General features: G+C 48.2%; 1 pseudogene; it reads right to left on the bottom strand.

Annotated features, from left to right (window-relative positions):
• Positions 1-205: 205 nt before the first annotated feature.
• LOC130493981 (E3 ubiquitin-protein ligase TRIM7-like) lies at positions 206-14,726 on the bottom strand (annotated as a pseudogene).
• Positions 14,727-17,168: the final 2,442 nt, after the last annotated feature.

The following is a 17,168-nucleotide window of genomic DNA, read 5'->3' as shown; positions in this document are numbered from 1 at the left end:
GTCAAGAGGCAGGCTTTCAAATACTTCCTGCTTTCTCGGAGCACTTTCTGAGGTGAAATGTATTACTGTTGCTTTCAGAAATGAGAAACAACGGGAAAAAAGGGAATGTTGGGAAATGCAGGAGAAATGTCTCCATTTTACCCCAGTTTTGGTGGCTGGGAGCCCGCAGAGGCCTTATCGATGCTCCTGCTGTGAAGAGACAGTCTTAAGAGAGTTTGAGGTAGCCCTTTTGATACACCCAAAACAAGGGCAGGAGGGTCTCTCCAGAGAAGGAGGCTCCGGAGAACTCGTAGATCAGGGCCGCTCGGTCAGCGTCGAAAAAGGCCACTCGGCCCCCAGCGTAGTTCAGGCAGACTCGGATCCTCTTCAATTCCCCCCTCAGGAACAGGGGAGGGTCGTGGTCTTTTAAGGCAGCCTTGTAGTGGCCCCCCCACTTCCCCACAGTCCAGATCCCTTCCTCAGGACAAAAGAGGACCCCTCCCTTCCTCCTCACAGTCATTCTGACCACCCCCACAGCCCATCCTTTCTCACTTCCCACAAGGACTTCCCAGAAATGAATCCCTCACGGCCCAGCACAGCACTATATTGGTCAAATCTCTCAGGATTGTCGGGCAGAGTTTGAGCTTTTTCTCCCCATCTCACGCTTTTCCGATCTTCAGACAGGACAAGTCGGGGATGGGCTGTGTCTGGATGAAGAGTCACATTTACTGTTGGGGGAAAAACAAGGAAACAAGAAGAGAAGCTTTGGTTCTTGTAGGTTATCCGGGCTGTGTAACCGTGGTCTTGGTATTTTCTTTCCTGCTTGGGGGACGCATAACTAGTTAGCATGTCAGAGTCTCGTTCGTTATTGGAATTAACCAGACAAATCGCTCCACCAACCAAGAACGGCCATGCACTACCACCCACAGAATCGAGAAAGATCTATCAATCTGTCAATCCTTTCCGTGTCCGGGCCGGGTAAGGTTTCCCGTGTTGAGAAGAGGTTTCCCGTGTTGAGAAGAGAAGCATTTGTGGACCCAGGCCGAGCATGGAATCCAGTGGTCCAGCCCCTCCTACCGGGGGTCACCCACCCCTTCCCATAACACCCAGTGTTGTCCGAACCCCAAATCATGTGAGTGCAAGTTAAGCAGTACACAAATGACAAGTACAAACATGGTTGGTTGGATTGAAACAGGCCACAACTTTATTGGTTACAGCATTAGGCATTGGCAAGCATGGAGGTAGGATCCTGACATCAGGTGACCCGATGCCAGCTGATGTACCCTGCACCCAGCACCCTGCTGGGCGCAGCCTGAGATGGCAGCGTCCAGGACCCACTTGGACGGCAGCCACTGTGTAGTCCCCTGCCACCTGGGAGGAGTCCATCCCTTCGGCCCCTGACTGGGCATGTCCAAATCCAGGTCTCCTCCAAAGCCCCTTATTGGGGTCCCCAGCATGGGAAAAGGGGGCACGCAGGCCAGCTTTTCCCCAAACAGGATCCGGGCCCAATGCCAAACTGCCACAAGAGGAGGCCAGAAGGGTGTGAGCTTCTGGACAACTCCCGCCAATGCCTAACGTTGCAACCAGACACGTAGTCTGTGCAGGTCGTCCTGCAACCAAATATCCATGCCCCACAAGGACAGGTGCACACCATCTGGGCCAAACCAGGCCCCCAAGCAACTCCACTGGTCCACGAGGTGAATGACATCACCCCCAAGGGTTTCCGCCGCCCTACCAATAGCCAGCATTGCCTTCCACCTAGGCATGGTCTTCCACCTAGGCATGGTCAACTTTTTCCGGGTACCCTGCCAGGTCTGCCTTTCCAGCATGTCCAGCCACAAGTGCTCATCCCCGGCCACCGCCTTGTTTGGGCCTGCAGATCCCACACTGCTGCTGCCCGCAGAGTGCTGCCTTTTGTTTTGCCCCGGTCATTTCCACCCTGATGACATCCAGCAATCCATGCTGCCATTCTTTGTGCTGCCTGTGCGGTAACAAGGACTCCCCGTGTTCCAGAAGCACCAAACCACCTCAATTTGATCCAGTCACCCGTGCCTAAGCGACTTCCCCCACCAGGGTTAGGAGCACCCGTGCAACAAGGAGTTGGATCCAACAACAGGTGACCCACCTGCCAGCCAGTGTAGCATCAGCCCCCGTGAGGGACCGTGCCAGCCCAGTCTTCATCAGAGTGCCCACTGAGGGGGGGGGGAACCACAGAACAGCACAACCTGTGTCACCCAGTGGTGAGCACCAGCCAGCCGTCCCTGAGCCAGACCTGCCCAGACCTGGCTCAGTTCCAAAGACTCCTTAAGGGAGTTATCAACACAAGAGGTAGGCTCATAGGCTTCTCTGTTGGGGTTTGGAAGAAGTATCAGACACCCCAGAGGCAAGTGAATACTGCAGAGTCAGCACGTTTACAAAAGTGCTATTTTATTTCACAGTGTCAAAGTGCTTCGCAAAGCATCCACTTCTCTCAACCCACAACCAAATACATATATGTTACACTTATACACATTACTGGCATAATCTCCCAGCCAATCAGCAGTTGGCTGCCTTGTCTCCAGGACCATCTAGCTCAGTCCAGTGCAAGCCAGTTTTTCAGCTCAGTCATTGAGCTGTCATGTGACATCACCAATCACCTGGCTGTCACTTAGATCTTTTCTATCTGCTTGCCATGTGCAGTCTTACATGTCAACATTCTCCCCCCAAATGGATCCACCTAATGCCCAGGCCACCCGCTGCAGCCAAGCAAGGAACAAGGGTCCTCCTGAGGGCCACCCCAGCCCAATTCCCGCTCCAAGCAGGGAAATTTCCTCCAGCTGGTGACCCCTGCTCTATGCCCAGAGGAAGGCGAAAATCCTCCGGGACCCCTAGCCAATCTGGCCCAGAGGAAAATTTCTTCCTGACCCCAAAGTGGCAATTGGCACTACCCTGGGCATGTAAGAAAGGGCCACAAGATGATCCCTCCAGTACAAGGAGCTTGCCCCATCAGTAGAAGCTGCGTACACCCCCATCCTACACACTATATGTTAACAGATCCAGGCCCCAATTTGCCACTGTGCGAAAACTAAAAGACATTATATGGTGTTGCTTTGGGCCACATGCAAATGGACCTCCACCTACCCATGTGGACCTCTCCCTGCCCATGGCACAAACACGGGTCTGTGACCACCGTGGTGGCTCCTATCTTAATAAAAGGGGGCACAGACACTCTGGGTGAGAGGCTGGGTCACGCCCAGCCCCATCATACGGAGTGTATCATAAGGAGGATTGCCGGCATTCCCTGCTCCCTCTGGAATTTACTTTATTTTAAACTCAGAAGACAGCCTCCTCCTGCCCAGAAGTGTGCATCCGAGTGACAGCTGGGGAGGCAGAAGACCAAGTTGAACAGGAGGCTTGTGAGTGACAGGCACGTAGTTTCCGTTCTTCTCCCAAACATCAACCTGATCAGTGCCTCTCTTGGGGAGGATTCTGAAAGGCCCTCCAAAGCTGAAGCCCAGCAACTGTTCTCCCTGCATTTCCATATGGCAGCAGGTAGGCAAAAGGAGGCAGTTCATCCCCTCAGAGTCCACCTTGTCTTTCACCCTGTCCGACCTCCACAGAAAAAGAAGGAACTGGCTGAGGCAGGGAGGGAGAGATGTTTGAGGAACAAAACAAGAGTATCCAATAATGTTATCTCTAGAAAAACACCAAGTAGAAGAACACAAATTGTAAGGAGAAGGTTTTTCGTTAAGAAATAATTTAGTGGTGTATGAAGAAAAATTTACCTTTCTGCAGATGAAGTCCAGAATCCAAAGTGTCTGAAGAAGCAAAAGAAACGAACGTGAGCAGCAGACCCTTGTGCCAATACCTTTCCTGGTTTTAAAAGGTATTTTACAAGGTGGCCCGTGAAAGGTGGGACTTTTGCCAAGCCAGGCTTCTGACTGGCTGTGCAGCTTTTCAACAACTATCACCACAGCACAAGGATCTTCACTGTGTAACTGAAGGAATGCTGCAGTAGCCATTTAGTGGCTGGCTCCACCTCCGGCGGCAGCTATTTTGTGGCATCCCATTTGTGGCTGCCCTCACCATGCTGTGTAAGAATTCCAAAGATGGCCACAGGCTCAAAAAGGTTGCGACCCCAATATAAGTAGCCTAAAGCATAATAAAACACATCTGGCCCTATCTAAAGTCCAGTCAGAAAGGTACATTGTTTACTCACCAAGAAGGTCCTTTCCGCTCTGAAGTAGAAGGTCATCTTGCAGCGTTGGGTGTTTCTCGTCCCATTGCTTGGAGAGGCAGGACTAAAATTAAACTATTTCCTGTCTTGGGGCGAGGAACGCCCACACACTTCCAGTTAATCTACTACGAGCTCATTAGGGACAAGGAAAAAACAGGAACATGATAACAAAAACCATAACAACAGATTGAACAACACAATGAACTGGTTGAACATCAACACAACAGTAGGAAGGACAAGGTGCCCCCTTTATTGCAACTGTGTTTGTCTTGTGCAGCGGTGATTATCTTGCTTGAGGTTCACGTTGGCTGATGAATGTTGGTTCAAATTAGTCCGCCACCCTGATAAGATGACTCCTCATGGGTGGGCAAGATGACCTTCTACTTCAGAGCGGAAAGGATCTTCTCGGTGAGTAAACAATGTACCTTTCCCGCTCTGAAGGAAGGTCACCTTGCAGTGTTGGGATGCCCAAGAGCCCCTTCACTTTCAGGTGGGAGTCCTAGATGTCATCTTCTTTAACTACGTGTTGCAATACGCGCCTACTGAAGGCGGCCTCTGCTGATGCTAAGGTGTTAATGTGGTAGTGCTTAATGAAAGTGGACGGATTAGACCATGTAGCTGCCCTGCATATTTCCTCCGTTGATACTTGTTTGAACAGTGCTGCGGAGATTGCTGCACTCCGGAGGGAGTGTGTCGTGATGCCTAATGGGGCCTGAAGCCCGCTTGCAATGTATGCCTTGGTGATGCACCTGCAGATAGTCGTGCTGATGGACTGGCGAGACATTGGCATACCCTTGTTAGGTGGTGCTATGGAAATAAATAGGTATTCAGTCTTTCGGATGGAAGCTGTCCTTAATATGTATATGTGGAGAGCTCTGTGCAAGTCCAAGGTATGCCAACTGCGTTCCTTGGCATTGGAAGGATTGGGGTAGAAAGAAGGAAGGTTGATTTCTTGAGCTTGATGGAACTGTGATCGAACCTTAGGGGTGAAGAACGGGTCTGTTCGGAGGACCACTCTGTCCTTGTGGAATATACACAGATCCTGACGTATGGAAAGTGCCTTCAGTTCTGACACGTGACGGGCCGAGGTGATGGCTGTCAGGAAGAGGGTTTTCATTCTGAGTAGTCTGATGTGAACCTCCCACATTGGTTCAAATGTCCCTAAGATCAGCCTCAGTACCAAAGTATTGGGAAATGGCTAATGTAAAACCCACCTATAAAAAGGGCTCCAGGGGGACCCAGGAAATTAGAGACCAGTTAGCATAACATCTGTTCCAGGTAAATTGATGGAGAGCATAATATGGGCCGCCCTCGTGCAGGACTAGCCAACGAACAGGCAGCGTCGGACCCGTGTGGCGGTTTCTTCCGGGGGCCGCTAACCGCCTGGTACGGTGATGGGGAAGAGCAGAACCGAGAGATCGTGCCTAGAGAATGGTTGGAAGGACCCTCGATCATCCACGCTCCGACCACCCCAGCCGCCAACGCCACGGAGGAAACTATCCTGCTACGGGAACAGAACCAGACGTTGACCCTACAGAACTGGGACCTACAGGCACAGCTGAGCGCTCTGCAGAGAGATTTGACTGCAGTTTTGGGGGTAGTGAGAGAGCTCAGACAGCCCTCGCAGCAACCCCGAGCCAGCTCCCTACCTGCCGCGGAACCACCCATCTGTAGGGAGGCGCCCCCACCCAAGCGCCCTACTGCCAAGGATCTGAAGGTATCCTTCGACGGGTCCAGCACGCAGCTACCCCATTTCCTGCTCCAAGTGTCCGGTTTCATGATCAAGGAGAGACCTTTCCCTTGGAGGAAGCCAGGGTCAGGTACGTGATCAGCCTTGCTTTATTTCCACTTCTTTAAGCATAAGCTCAACTGACTTTCTTTTGACTGATGAGTTGGTGCTAGCAGCTAGAGTAAACCTGACTTCTTTCCCGCTTATTTTATTCTGTTTATATTCCTCCCGGTAGATCAAGTAACACTGCACGAAACTGGGCCCGTCTAGGAGAACTATTTGATGACATCAAAAACAACCATCCAACTATTCCAGTTCTTATGGCTGGTGACTTTAATGCACGAATAGGGCCGGATGATAATACTCTCTTCCAAAATCTTATAGGGAATTTTGATGAGTCTTTCCTGAGCTCCCTATGGTACACTAGAACTTCCAGGGACTCGGTAATTAACTCTTCCGGCTTAAGTCTGGCCCAATTCGCTATCCAGAGAAACCTAATAATAGTAAATGGGCGATCGCGGGTCGACCCTAATGGAGACTTTACTTTTTTTAGCCAAAATGGTGCCAGTGTTATCGATTATTTTCTGGTTTCACTAGATCTCTTACCTTTAATCAATAATATGGAAGTCTGTGATTACATGGGCAGTAACCATCTCCCTATTTCTCTTTCGGCCAACCTACCATGTGTTCAACATCTGACATCGTCCCACCATAAAACATTGCATCAATCCCAAAAAGCCCTAGCACGTGTTTACTGGAGTCCTGAGTTTGACTCCTTGGTGCGTGGCAGCTTTTGGAGGTGACTTCGTTGAGAGCTGCCCTCCTTGGGCAAGAGTCTGCAGCTACTGTCCTAAATGTTTTTTTTCAGATTAATTGATTTATTTAAACCCTTATTTACTAAGGAAATTACCTCAAGCTCACATGCTTTATCCAAACAAAATTCTTGGTTTAACCGTGAGTGCAGACTCCTCAAACAAGCAATAACCAGGAAACATAGAGAGTTCAAAAGGAACAATACTATTTCAGTATTGAAGGAATTGTTAACGATTAAAAAGAACTACAAGGACTTGGTAAACTGGAGGAAAAAATAGGCCTTATATAAAAATTGGAGGAGCTTGATTACAGCTATAAACAACAATAATTCAACCTTCTGGGAGACTGTGAATTCTTTAAGTAATGGCTATGTCAGAGTCCCCGCATGTATCCCGTCATCGGTCTGGGTAGCTTACTTCAAGAGCCTTTTCTCCTACTCTGTGGAAAACCAAGGACTTATACCTGTAGCACCTTCTATTTTGCTGAATTCCTGGCCAGATGTGTCTCCTAATGAAATTAAACAGCACATTGATCGCTTACGCTCAGGGAAAGCCCCAGGTTCTGATCTAATTCCCTACGAACTTTTTAAAGTCAATAGTAAATTGTGGGCCAACATTCTTGCTCCTGTATTTACACAAATTAATGCATCAGGAGCCATTCCAAAATCTTGGAGACATACTATTATCATTCCAATCTTCAAAAAGGGTCAGCGCTCTGACCCAAGCTGTTATCGTCCAATCAGCCTTTTGTCTTGCTTAGGCAAATTGTACAAATTTTATTCCTCCTACTTATTAAAGAGGCTTTTGGACTGGGTTGAGAGTAATGACATCCTTGGCTGGGAGCAGATTGGCTTCAGAAGGGGTTGGTCTGTTATGGACCATTGTTTAGTGCTCTCTCACTTAGCTGATAAATATTCCTCCCTCCAAAATGGCACCCTTTACACGGGTTTTATGGATCTTAAGGGAGCTTTTGATACCATCCCGAGGGAGAGGCTATGGTCCTCCTGCTTGCCAGCTGACCCTGCGGGGCCTCCTGCGCGCAGGGAGGGGGCCGCTGCCGCCACCTGCCTGCGCGCCTGGAGCCCGGTCAGGTAAACCTGCGTGGGGGGGTGCATTTCCCCCTCGGCTTATACGTGGGTGCCTAATTTTCCCCATTTTTGGGGTGAAATTAGGCACCTCGGCTTATATTCGGGTCGGCTTATACCCGAGTATATACGGTAATCTATATCTGAATGATATGGCAACCAATCTCTCAGAGTCTTGTCACCACCCAAAACGTGCAAGTCATCCCACCCCAATTCTACTCTATGCTGATGATGCAGTTCTCCTGTCCCGCACAAGAATTGGATTGAAAAGATCTTTACAAACCTTCTCTGAGTACTGCTCTAGGGAAGATATTTTATCTCCCTATCTCTTCAATCTATATGCAGAACATATAATTAGGAAAGCTGGATTAGATTTAGATGAAGGTGGAGTGAAAATTGGAGGGAGGATAATTAACAATTTGAGATATGCCGATGATACTACATTACTGGCAGAAAATACCGTCGAAACGACTACTGCTGAAAGTTAAAAGAGAAAGTGCCAAAGCTGAACATCAAGAAGACAAAAGTAATGACTGCAGGAGAATTACACAATTTTAAGGTTGACAATGAGGAAATTGAAATTGTTCAAGACTTTCTATTCCTTGGCTCCATCATCAACCAAAAGGGAGACTGCAGTCAAGAAATCAGAAGGAGATTGAGACTGGGAAGGGCAGCCATGAAGGAACAAGATTCTGAAGTGTAAGGATGTGTCACTGGCCACCAAGATTAAGTTAATTCATGCCATTGTACTCCCTATTACTATATATGGGTGTGAAAGCTGGACATTGAAGAAAGCTGATAGGAAGAAAGTAGATTCCTTTGATATGTGGTGTTGGAAGAGAGTGTTACAGATACCGTGGATTGCCAAAAAACAAATCAGTGGGTTATAGATCAAATCAAGCCTGAACTGACCCTAGAAGCTAAAATGACTAAACTGAGGCTATCGTATTTTGGTCACGTCATGAGACGACAAGAGTCAGTGGAAAAGACAGTCATGCTAGGAGAAGTTGAGGGCAGCAGGAAGACGAAGACCCAACAAGAGATGGATCAACTCAATAAAGGAAGCCACAGCCCTCAATTTGCAAGACCTGAGCAAGATAGGACGTTTTGGAGGACATTGATTCATAGGGTCACCATGAGTCAGAAACGACTTGACAGCACTGAACACACACATGGAGAGTGGACAGAAAGAAGCTTTTCTCCCTCTCTCATAATACTAGAACGCGGGGTCATCTTCTGAAGCTGGAGGGTGAGAGATTCAAAACAGATAAAAGGAAGTATTTCTTCACACAATGCGTTATTAAATTGTGGAACTCCCTGCCCCAGGATGTGGTAATGGCTGCCAACTTGGAACACTCTAAGCAGGAAGTGAACATGTTCATGAAGGATAGGGCTATCCATGGCTACTAGTCAAATGGATACTAGTCATGATGCATACCTATTCTCTCCAGGATCAGAGGAGCATGCCTACTATATTAGGTAATATCAAACACAGGCAGGATAAAGCTGCTGCAGTCATGTTGCTTGTGGGCTTCCTAGAGGCACCTGTTTGGCCACTGTGTGAACAGACTGCTGGACTTGATAGGCTTTAGTCTGATCCAGCAGGGCCTTTCTTATGTTGTTATGTTCGTTACCTTTTAATTGCTTCTTGATGTTGTCCAAGAGGGGATTTAAATCCGGGAAGTCCCAGATGCGGCACTTCAGTGCAATCAGAAAACCCACTGGATTCTCAAACACCTCCTTTTCTTCATACCTGGAGAAAAACGTTTCAAGATACCATCCATCCAATTCACAATCCCCACCCCCTACCCCAGGCAGATCAGAGAAACAGAGGAGGAATCAGCAGAAAGCCGAGAGACAGAGGCTGAGGCTGAAAGCAGAGCCAGATGGGAGGGCTCTTCGGAGAGCAACGTCCACCTCGCTGTAGCTCCTGAGACCCCAAAGCCCCACAGCAGCTGAGGGGAATGGTTATTAAAACAAGAGAGAGCCCGTTTGGGCTCAGACCATCACCAAAGGGGGGAGGAAGGGCTCCGGTCAGCCCCTCCCCAACCATTTTCCTGTGCTAGAACTGGATGGGGGGGGTTCTTTCTCCATTTTTGCTGCTTCACCCGGACTATCTTGTGCATGTGAAGATGCAAAAATGGGGAAGTGATTTCTCTTGTGGGGGCTGTTTCAGCATGAAAAATGGCTGGGGGGGAGGCAGGAGCCCTTCCTCTCCTGCGGCAGCATTCCAAGACCAAATGGGCTCTGCTTTCTTTTTTTAACAAAGAAATGAAAAACAAAACTTCTGAATAACAGGAAACAAGAGGTTCTAAAATTCCAGAGGTTTGGAACAACGACCTTGCACCAGTTGCAAAATTTCAATGGTAAGTTCATAATATGTAGAATATTATTTCTCAAAAGAAAAACTCCCCCTCCTACTCAAAGGTATTTCAAGACTGATGAAGATTTGGAAAAGGAACCAGCCAGCATCTTGTCTTTGTTGTGTGCTTTTCCATTCTTTACTCTTTTCTTTAGAATTACCACATGATGTATGTAACTGATATTTGTACTGCAATTGAGAATTGCTGAATATAGTGTGATGCAATTATGCAATTTTGTAAACCACAGTGATAACCCTCTATATTTTTACTGTTTAAATATAAATTATTCACACTTTGGTATTTTTTGTTTCTTTCTGAATCATTGTTCCAGGCCTCTGGTGCTTTTGCACCTCTTATTTCCTTTTTTCACAGCCCCTTCCCCACAGTTTCTGTGTGGCTGAGGGGAACCCAGATCCAACTCTGAAAAAAGCAAACATCAAGTTTGGCCTTAAGAGCACCAACCCCACATCTTTCCCCCCCCCCTCTCCCATAATAGTAGAACTCAGGGGCACCCAATGAAGTTGTTGAGATTTCCCTGCAGGTCGAGATAGTGGTAGCCATGAACACAGAAAGCTTTAACATTGGACTACGTGGATTCATTGAGCAGAGGTCCATCAGCAGCTATGAGACCTGGTGACTGAAGGGAACCTCCATAGCTAGAGGCAGCCACCCTCTGCTGAATAACACCGCTAGGAGGCAGCAGCAGGGGAAGGCCTCAGCTTCTGTGCTGTGTTCCATGGCCATCCAGGGGCATCCCTTGGCCACTGTGTGAGACAGGACTCTGGGCTAAATGGACCACTGGTCTCATTCAGCAGGCTCTACTGATGGACAGTGGAAGGAAACAGGTCAAATGACATCACCATAACCAGAAGCATTTTTGGCTAGATCTCCAGCTAGTACCTGGAGGTTGAAACCCTATTTGCCACTGACAGATGGCTGGAGATCCATGATTTTAATTACGTCTGACTTGGCCCTCAGCCTCGATCATGAAGGACCACGTTCTTCACAGGATTCCCAGACCCTTCCCAGCATTAAGAAGGTTATTGAGAAAGATCCACTTACCTCTGCAAGATGCTTCTGGCATCCTAAAGAAAAGTGGCAGAGAGAGAGAGAGAAAGAAGAAAGACCTCAATGGTTGCTAAAAGGCCATCCCGGAAAGACCCCTTCAGACCCAGGAAGATTCTGTGCTCCGGCCTTTCTCTTGTGTCCAGGAAGCAGACCCCACTTGAAGGATGGGGGGCACCTCCATAAAAGTAGGAGAAAATCTCCACGAGGTTAATATCAACAGAGTGGGGCCATTTCAAAGCTGAGCTGGTCGATATGCTCTGATGACTCAACAGTGGCCACTTTCACAAAGGGATTTTCCCTCATGTGGAAGGCAGGAAGCCCTCAGATTAGGACATGCAGCTCTTGCGGCTGCCTGTGGAGGCAGAGGCATTCCCAGCAACGTTTCGTGCCTCAGCCCTGCATCTTTGTTATTTTCCTTTTTTCCATGCTGGAGGGCATTTCCCAGGCTTTAAAAAAACATAGTTGTGTTACAGTTGCATTGTAACAACATACTGGTCCCAGCTTTCATATTTATTTCTTGTTGTTACAGAATTATAACTAGAAATGTGCAGCTTGCACTTTACATCCTCTAAAAGAAAAGCTAAGAATTAGTGCAGCAGATCATTATAATTTTACAGTGCTGGAGCCATTTAGCCATTTGCCCTTTTCTGTAAAGCCTGATGGAGGCAGAGATGGGGGCCGCAGGGACTGAGAGGAGAAAAGCCAAACTCTGTCACCTTGGAGCCCTTGATGGGTTTTCCCCCCTTTCCCCTGCAGTGTTGCCATGTGGCTCAGCAGGGAAAGGGGGGGGGGCCTGGGCACAAAAGCCATTGCATCTGCACAGACGTGACAGATTGGCAGCGGCAAGCATAGTGTTGCTGCCGTTCTTTGTGGGGGGGGGCATTTTTGTACACCCATCTGGATGCAACCAGTATAAGCTACATTCCCCACCCCCTAAGCCATCTTCCTTTTAAAACTTGCTGTGAAAAATCTTGCCTATGACCCTCGTTCCTGGTTGTTTGGAAAGAGCCACCCGTGAACCTGGGTTGATTTACATGTATTTCCCCAGACAGTTGGATGACACACAAACACACTTCTGCTTCCAAGATGGAAGCCAAGTTGCCTCAGTCTATCAGGGAAAGGGACAGGGTTCCAGGGTGGGGGAAACAGCATTTCCAGGGGTTTTTGCCCCTAGATGGAGATGAAATGGTGCAGAAGGAGACACAGAAAGGGTTTGGAGGCAGCTGCCTCCCAAAGGGGAGCCTGGGCTGTTCCTGCCACAACTTACCTGCAGGAGTTCACTGGCCGGCTGCTGACATTTCTCCTCCATCTCCCGGATGAGGCTGTCCAGAGAGGAGAGCGCCTCATACTGTTCGGCCAGGCGCTGGTCCCTTTTCCTTTCCACCTCCCTCTCCACCTCTTCCATCCGGGTCAGCAAAAGCTTCTCTTGCTTATCCAGAAACTTAAGCAGTTGCCTGAACATGGTCACTGTCTTCTGCCGCTCTCCTTTGGTTTGCTTCTGAGATGGAAACAGAAGAAAAATACAGCCAGTCTTTGCAGTGGGAAGAGAGACCGTAGGAGACTCCTATCAGAAGGGCACTTTTGACTTTCCCAGAGATCGCATCAACACTGGGTAGGAAAAGAGAAAGATTCAGAACGATCCATCCAAAGTACACGTGAATTATCTTTGCATTATTTTCTTCTTGGAGTAGTTTTACTTTACAAAACTCAAACATGTGCTGCAGCTTCTCACATCTCTCTCCCCCATGCACAGACATGATGGTTACTTCCAGAACCCTTTTTATTGCAGAGCTATAAGAGGAAAGGTGTTCCTCGTAATATTCACAAATGTTCATTCTATGTGGCCTTTCATCAACTTTTCTGTGGGAAACCAGGCATTCCGAATGGGAAGGGATTCCCTTCTTGCTTGATTTTTCTGCATTTTTAACTCAGTGTCGTCCCACCCCCACCCCATGTACATTTCCATTGTCTGTCCACCTCCCAGCAATAAGGACACTTACGAGCAGGTTTTGGCTATCTTTCACTATGCTGGCTTTATACACCAGAATTTCTTCCTTCTCCTTGCGCAGAATCTCCATACAATTGCAGAACTGATCCGGGGGGGGGGGGTGGACAAAGTCCCAACATTGAGGTTTGCTCCTTTTACTATAAATCATAAAGCAATACTGTCATCAAAGCCCAAATTAGTTATAAGTGTAGGATGTCTCGCCCCATGCAACCCCTGGGCAGAGGGTTACCAGCAACTCCAGGCTACCAATTTATTTATTTTTAAAGGAAGAATATCGTTTGTGGAGGGAAGAGATAGTTAAACCTTCTACCAACAGGCTGCTGCCCCCTGGTGGCTCGGCAGGACAATCAGCTGGCCAAACATCAACAGCCAGCCCTGAAGAGTGCCAAAGTCCCAACATCACCACCTGAACACAAAAGGAGGGAAATTAGGAAGGGAGCTGCCAAGCCAGGAGATGGGCAACAAAGAGATGTTGTCATTCCCTGTTTGGGCCCAAGGCCCAAGCGTTTCCCTATGGAAAGTGTCACGGGGCACCCAGGAGTGCAGTTAGAAAGGACCCACACGTGATCTTCCCCACCATTATCCACCGTGTCAATTTCCAACCTTGTACTCTTGGGAAGCCTCCTCCACAGGAATGATTTTGTGATCATTGTGCTCCTGGGACTGGTCACAGACCACGCAGATGGGGGTTTCATCGTCCTTGCAGAAGAGCTTCAGCGGCTCCTTGTGCTTCTGGCAAACTCTCTCCTTTCTGGCTGCCACGATTGTCTGATGCCAAAAACAAAAGAACCATATTTGTTTTATCCCCCCCCCCATATTTTTGAACTATCCCTCTCTGTGTACTAGTAAATATTGGACATAATCAGTGACTTATGCAGAAAAATATATTGTATAGGAAAGAAAAATGTTACCAAGCTTTTACTGATTCCTCAAAATCCTTTGAAAGCCAATGGATTGGTAACAATTCATGGTTTCAGAGTAAACCACACACTCCCTGCATCTTATTTGAAAAACCACCTCCAGATCCTCAGCTGGTGGCTCCCCTCTCCTCTAGCAATGAGATTTCAGATAACATCTAGGGCTTCTACAGAAGGAGGAACCCCAAAATTAAGAAAATGGAACATCTGGGTCCAACTAATCTTCAAAACATACCCATGTTGTTTTCAATGAAAGCGATTTACTCCAGGGGTCCCCCAACCTTTTAAAGCCTGTGGGTACCTTTGGAATTTTGAGAGAGGGTAGTGAGTACCACCCCAAAATGGCTGCCACAGGAGGTGGAGCCAAACCAACATGGTTGCCAGAGCAGGCGGAGCCACACAAAAATACCTCCCATCTCAAGTCCAGAGTCCAGATTTTGCATTCCTCCCAACTCCCCTTTCCAAACTCTCAAGAAAGAATCTCACAGGTCTCCCGAATGAATCTGCCAACAGATCAACAGGCAACATCCTGTAAGGAGTTTTGGCCATCGTGAGCGTCCGTGGGGAATGCTCTGAAGACACATTTGAAACTATTTCAACATTTTTGTCCCGGTACTAATAATGGTTCTTGGAGCTGAGGCGCATCAGCCCTGATCCAGACAACTTTGCCATGTGATGCAGTCACGTTTTTCTCTGTTCCTACAGGGCTCCCCACCTCATTCCAGATTCACAATTACTGTTGCATGGTATTGGAATCCCCCTCTTCACCAAGAGGGCTGGTGGAGGGAACCACATCCTCTGGACCAGGGGTCCCCAGCAGGGTGTTGTGGGCACCACTGAGCTGATCAACACCTTTCCTGGTGCCTCCCAAGTGTTTTTAGAAAGTGGGTGGAGCTTTTGCCCAGGAGGACTTCTGATAGGCCGTTCAAGAGCTGATTGACTGCAATTTTTTAAAAACATTGCTTAGGCAGCAGCTTCCACCACAGCTCAAGGATTTTCACGATGTGACTGAACAGAAGGTGTGGCATCCATTTTCTGGGTGGCTCTGCCCACCATGTTGTGTCAGAATCCCAAAGGTGCTTACAGGCGCAAAAAGGTTCGGGACCCCTGCTCTGGATATTCCCCCTTAGGCAGGGACACCTCTTGGACTGGCCACGCTGCTAGATCTCAATCCAGGAGAGGCAACAGCATTCCCACTATAAGGGGCAGATGGGAGATATTACTGAGAGGAAAGGGATCGTGTCCATGGGAGGCTCAAGGACTGAGAGCCCCTCCTCAACCATCAAACTCCACTCCCTACAGATGGCAGGGCTTCAAAGGAGAACATGACGTTGAATTATTCTTGTTACCACCAGCTCCTTTGGCAGCCAACCTGCAGCTGAACAGAGGACTCAAAACATCACACTGATGTTATAAACAAACAGCAGGAAAAGAGGCCCCCAACACTCAAGGCTGCTTCGACCCAAAGGGACATTTTGAGCCAGGCACCAAGGTGAAAGAAAAGTCTCCTTTCCTGGTGAAACGGAGCACAGTAAGAACCCGGCCAGCTCAGACAGGAGGACGGATCTGCCCAGCCCAGGATCCTGTTTCCAACTCTGGTCGACCTGATAGGGACAGCTAAAGGCTAACCGGCTCCTGGTTGAGTGTCAGGCAACTGATGCATAAAATTTAATTGGTTTAGTACCTACCATTATTTGCATTTCAGCTGGGACTCTTTTCACTGGACAGAACCTACAGAGAAGCCAAGAAGAGATCCCAGCTCATCCCCAACAAGAACCAGAGATATTGTCAAAGGCTTTCACGGTCAGAGTTCATTGGTTCTTGTAGGTTATCCGGGCTGTGTGACCGTGGTCTTGGTATTTTCTTTCCTGACGTTTCGCCAGCAGCTGTGGCAGGCATCTTCAGAGGAGTAACACTGAAGGACAGTCCTTCAGTGTGACTCCTCTGAAGATGCCTAGTGGGAATGCTGTTGCTTCTCCTGTGTTGAAATTTAGGAGAATGGCCACTCCAAGAGGTATCACTGGCACTAGGAAAGGTGTTGATGGGCACATAGGTGCCCACAGCACCCTGCTGGGGATCCCTGATCCAGAGGATGTGGTTCCCGCTCCCCACCCCCAGCCACCAAACTGCATGCTCTTGGTGAAGAGGGGAATTCCAATATCATGCAACAGTAATTATGAATCTGGAATGAGTTGGGGAGCCCTGCAGGAACAGAGAAAGATTTGACTGCGTCACTGGCAAAGTTGGCTGGATCAGGGGCTGATGTGCCTCAGCTCCAAGATCCGTCATTAGTACCGGAACAGAAATGTTGAAATGGTTTCAAAAGTGTCTTCAGAGCATCCCCCATGATCACGGTGGCCAAAACTCCTTACAGGATGTTTCCTCTACATCTGTTGGCAGAAAGGCTGCCCTGAGGGCAAATTCATTCAGGAGTCCTGTGAGATTCATTTTGAGAGTTTGGAAAGGGGAGTTGGGAGGATTGCAGAAACCGGACTTGAGATGGGAGGTATTTTAGTGTAGTTCTTCTTGCTCTGGCAGCCATGTTGGTTTGGCTCCGCCTCCTGTGGTGGCCATTTTTGGGGTGGCACTCACTACCCTCTCTCAAAATTCCAAAGGTACCCGCAGGATTTAAAAGATGGGGGGGCGGGGGGGGCGCTGGAATTAACCATCATTTTCACTGAAAACAAAATGGATACGTTTTGAAAAATATTTGGGCCAGGATTTTCCAATTCTCTTAGTTGTTGGTTTCCTCTTTCTACAACAGCCTCAGATGCTACTTGAAATCTTATTGCCAGAGGAGAGGGGAGCCAGCAGCTGAGGATCTGGGGGTGGATTTCCTGACTGGCAAAGTAGATGCAGGGAGTGTTCGGTTTACTCTGAGCCAGGAATTGTTATCAATCCATTGGCTTTCAAAGGAATTTGAGGCATCAACAAAAGCTTGGTTACATCTCTCTTTCCTATACATTTTTTCTGAATAAGACACCAATTATG

Source organism: Euleptes europaea, chromosome 1 (genome assembly GCF_029931775.1).
Source record: "Euleptes europaea isolate rEulEur1 chromosome 1, rEulEur1.hap1, whole genome shotgun sequence".
Lineage (NCBI taxonomy): Eukaryota > Metazoa > Chordata > Lepidosauria > Squamata > Sphaerodactylidae > Euleptes > Euleptes europaea.
Note: the sequence above shows the minus strand (reverse complement) of the source record. Positions and strands in the feature narration are given on the sequence as shown.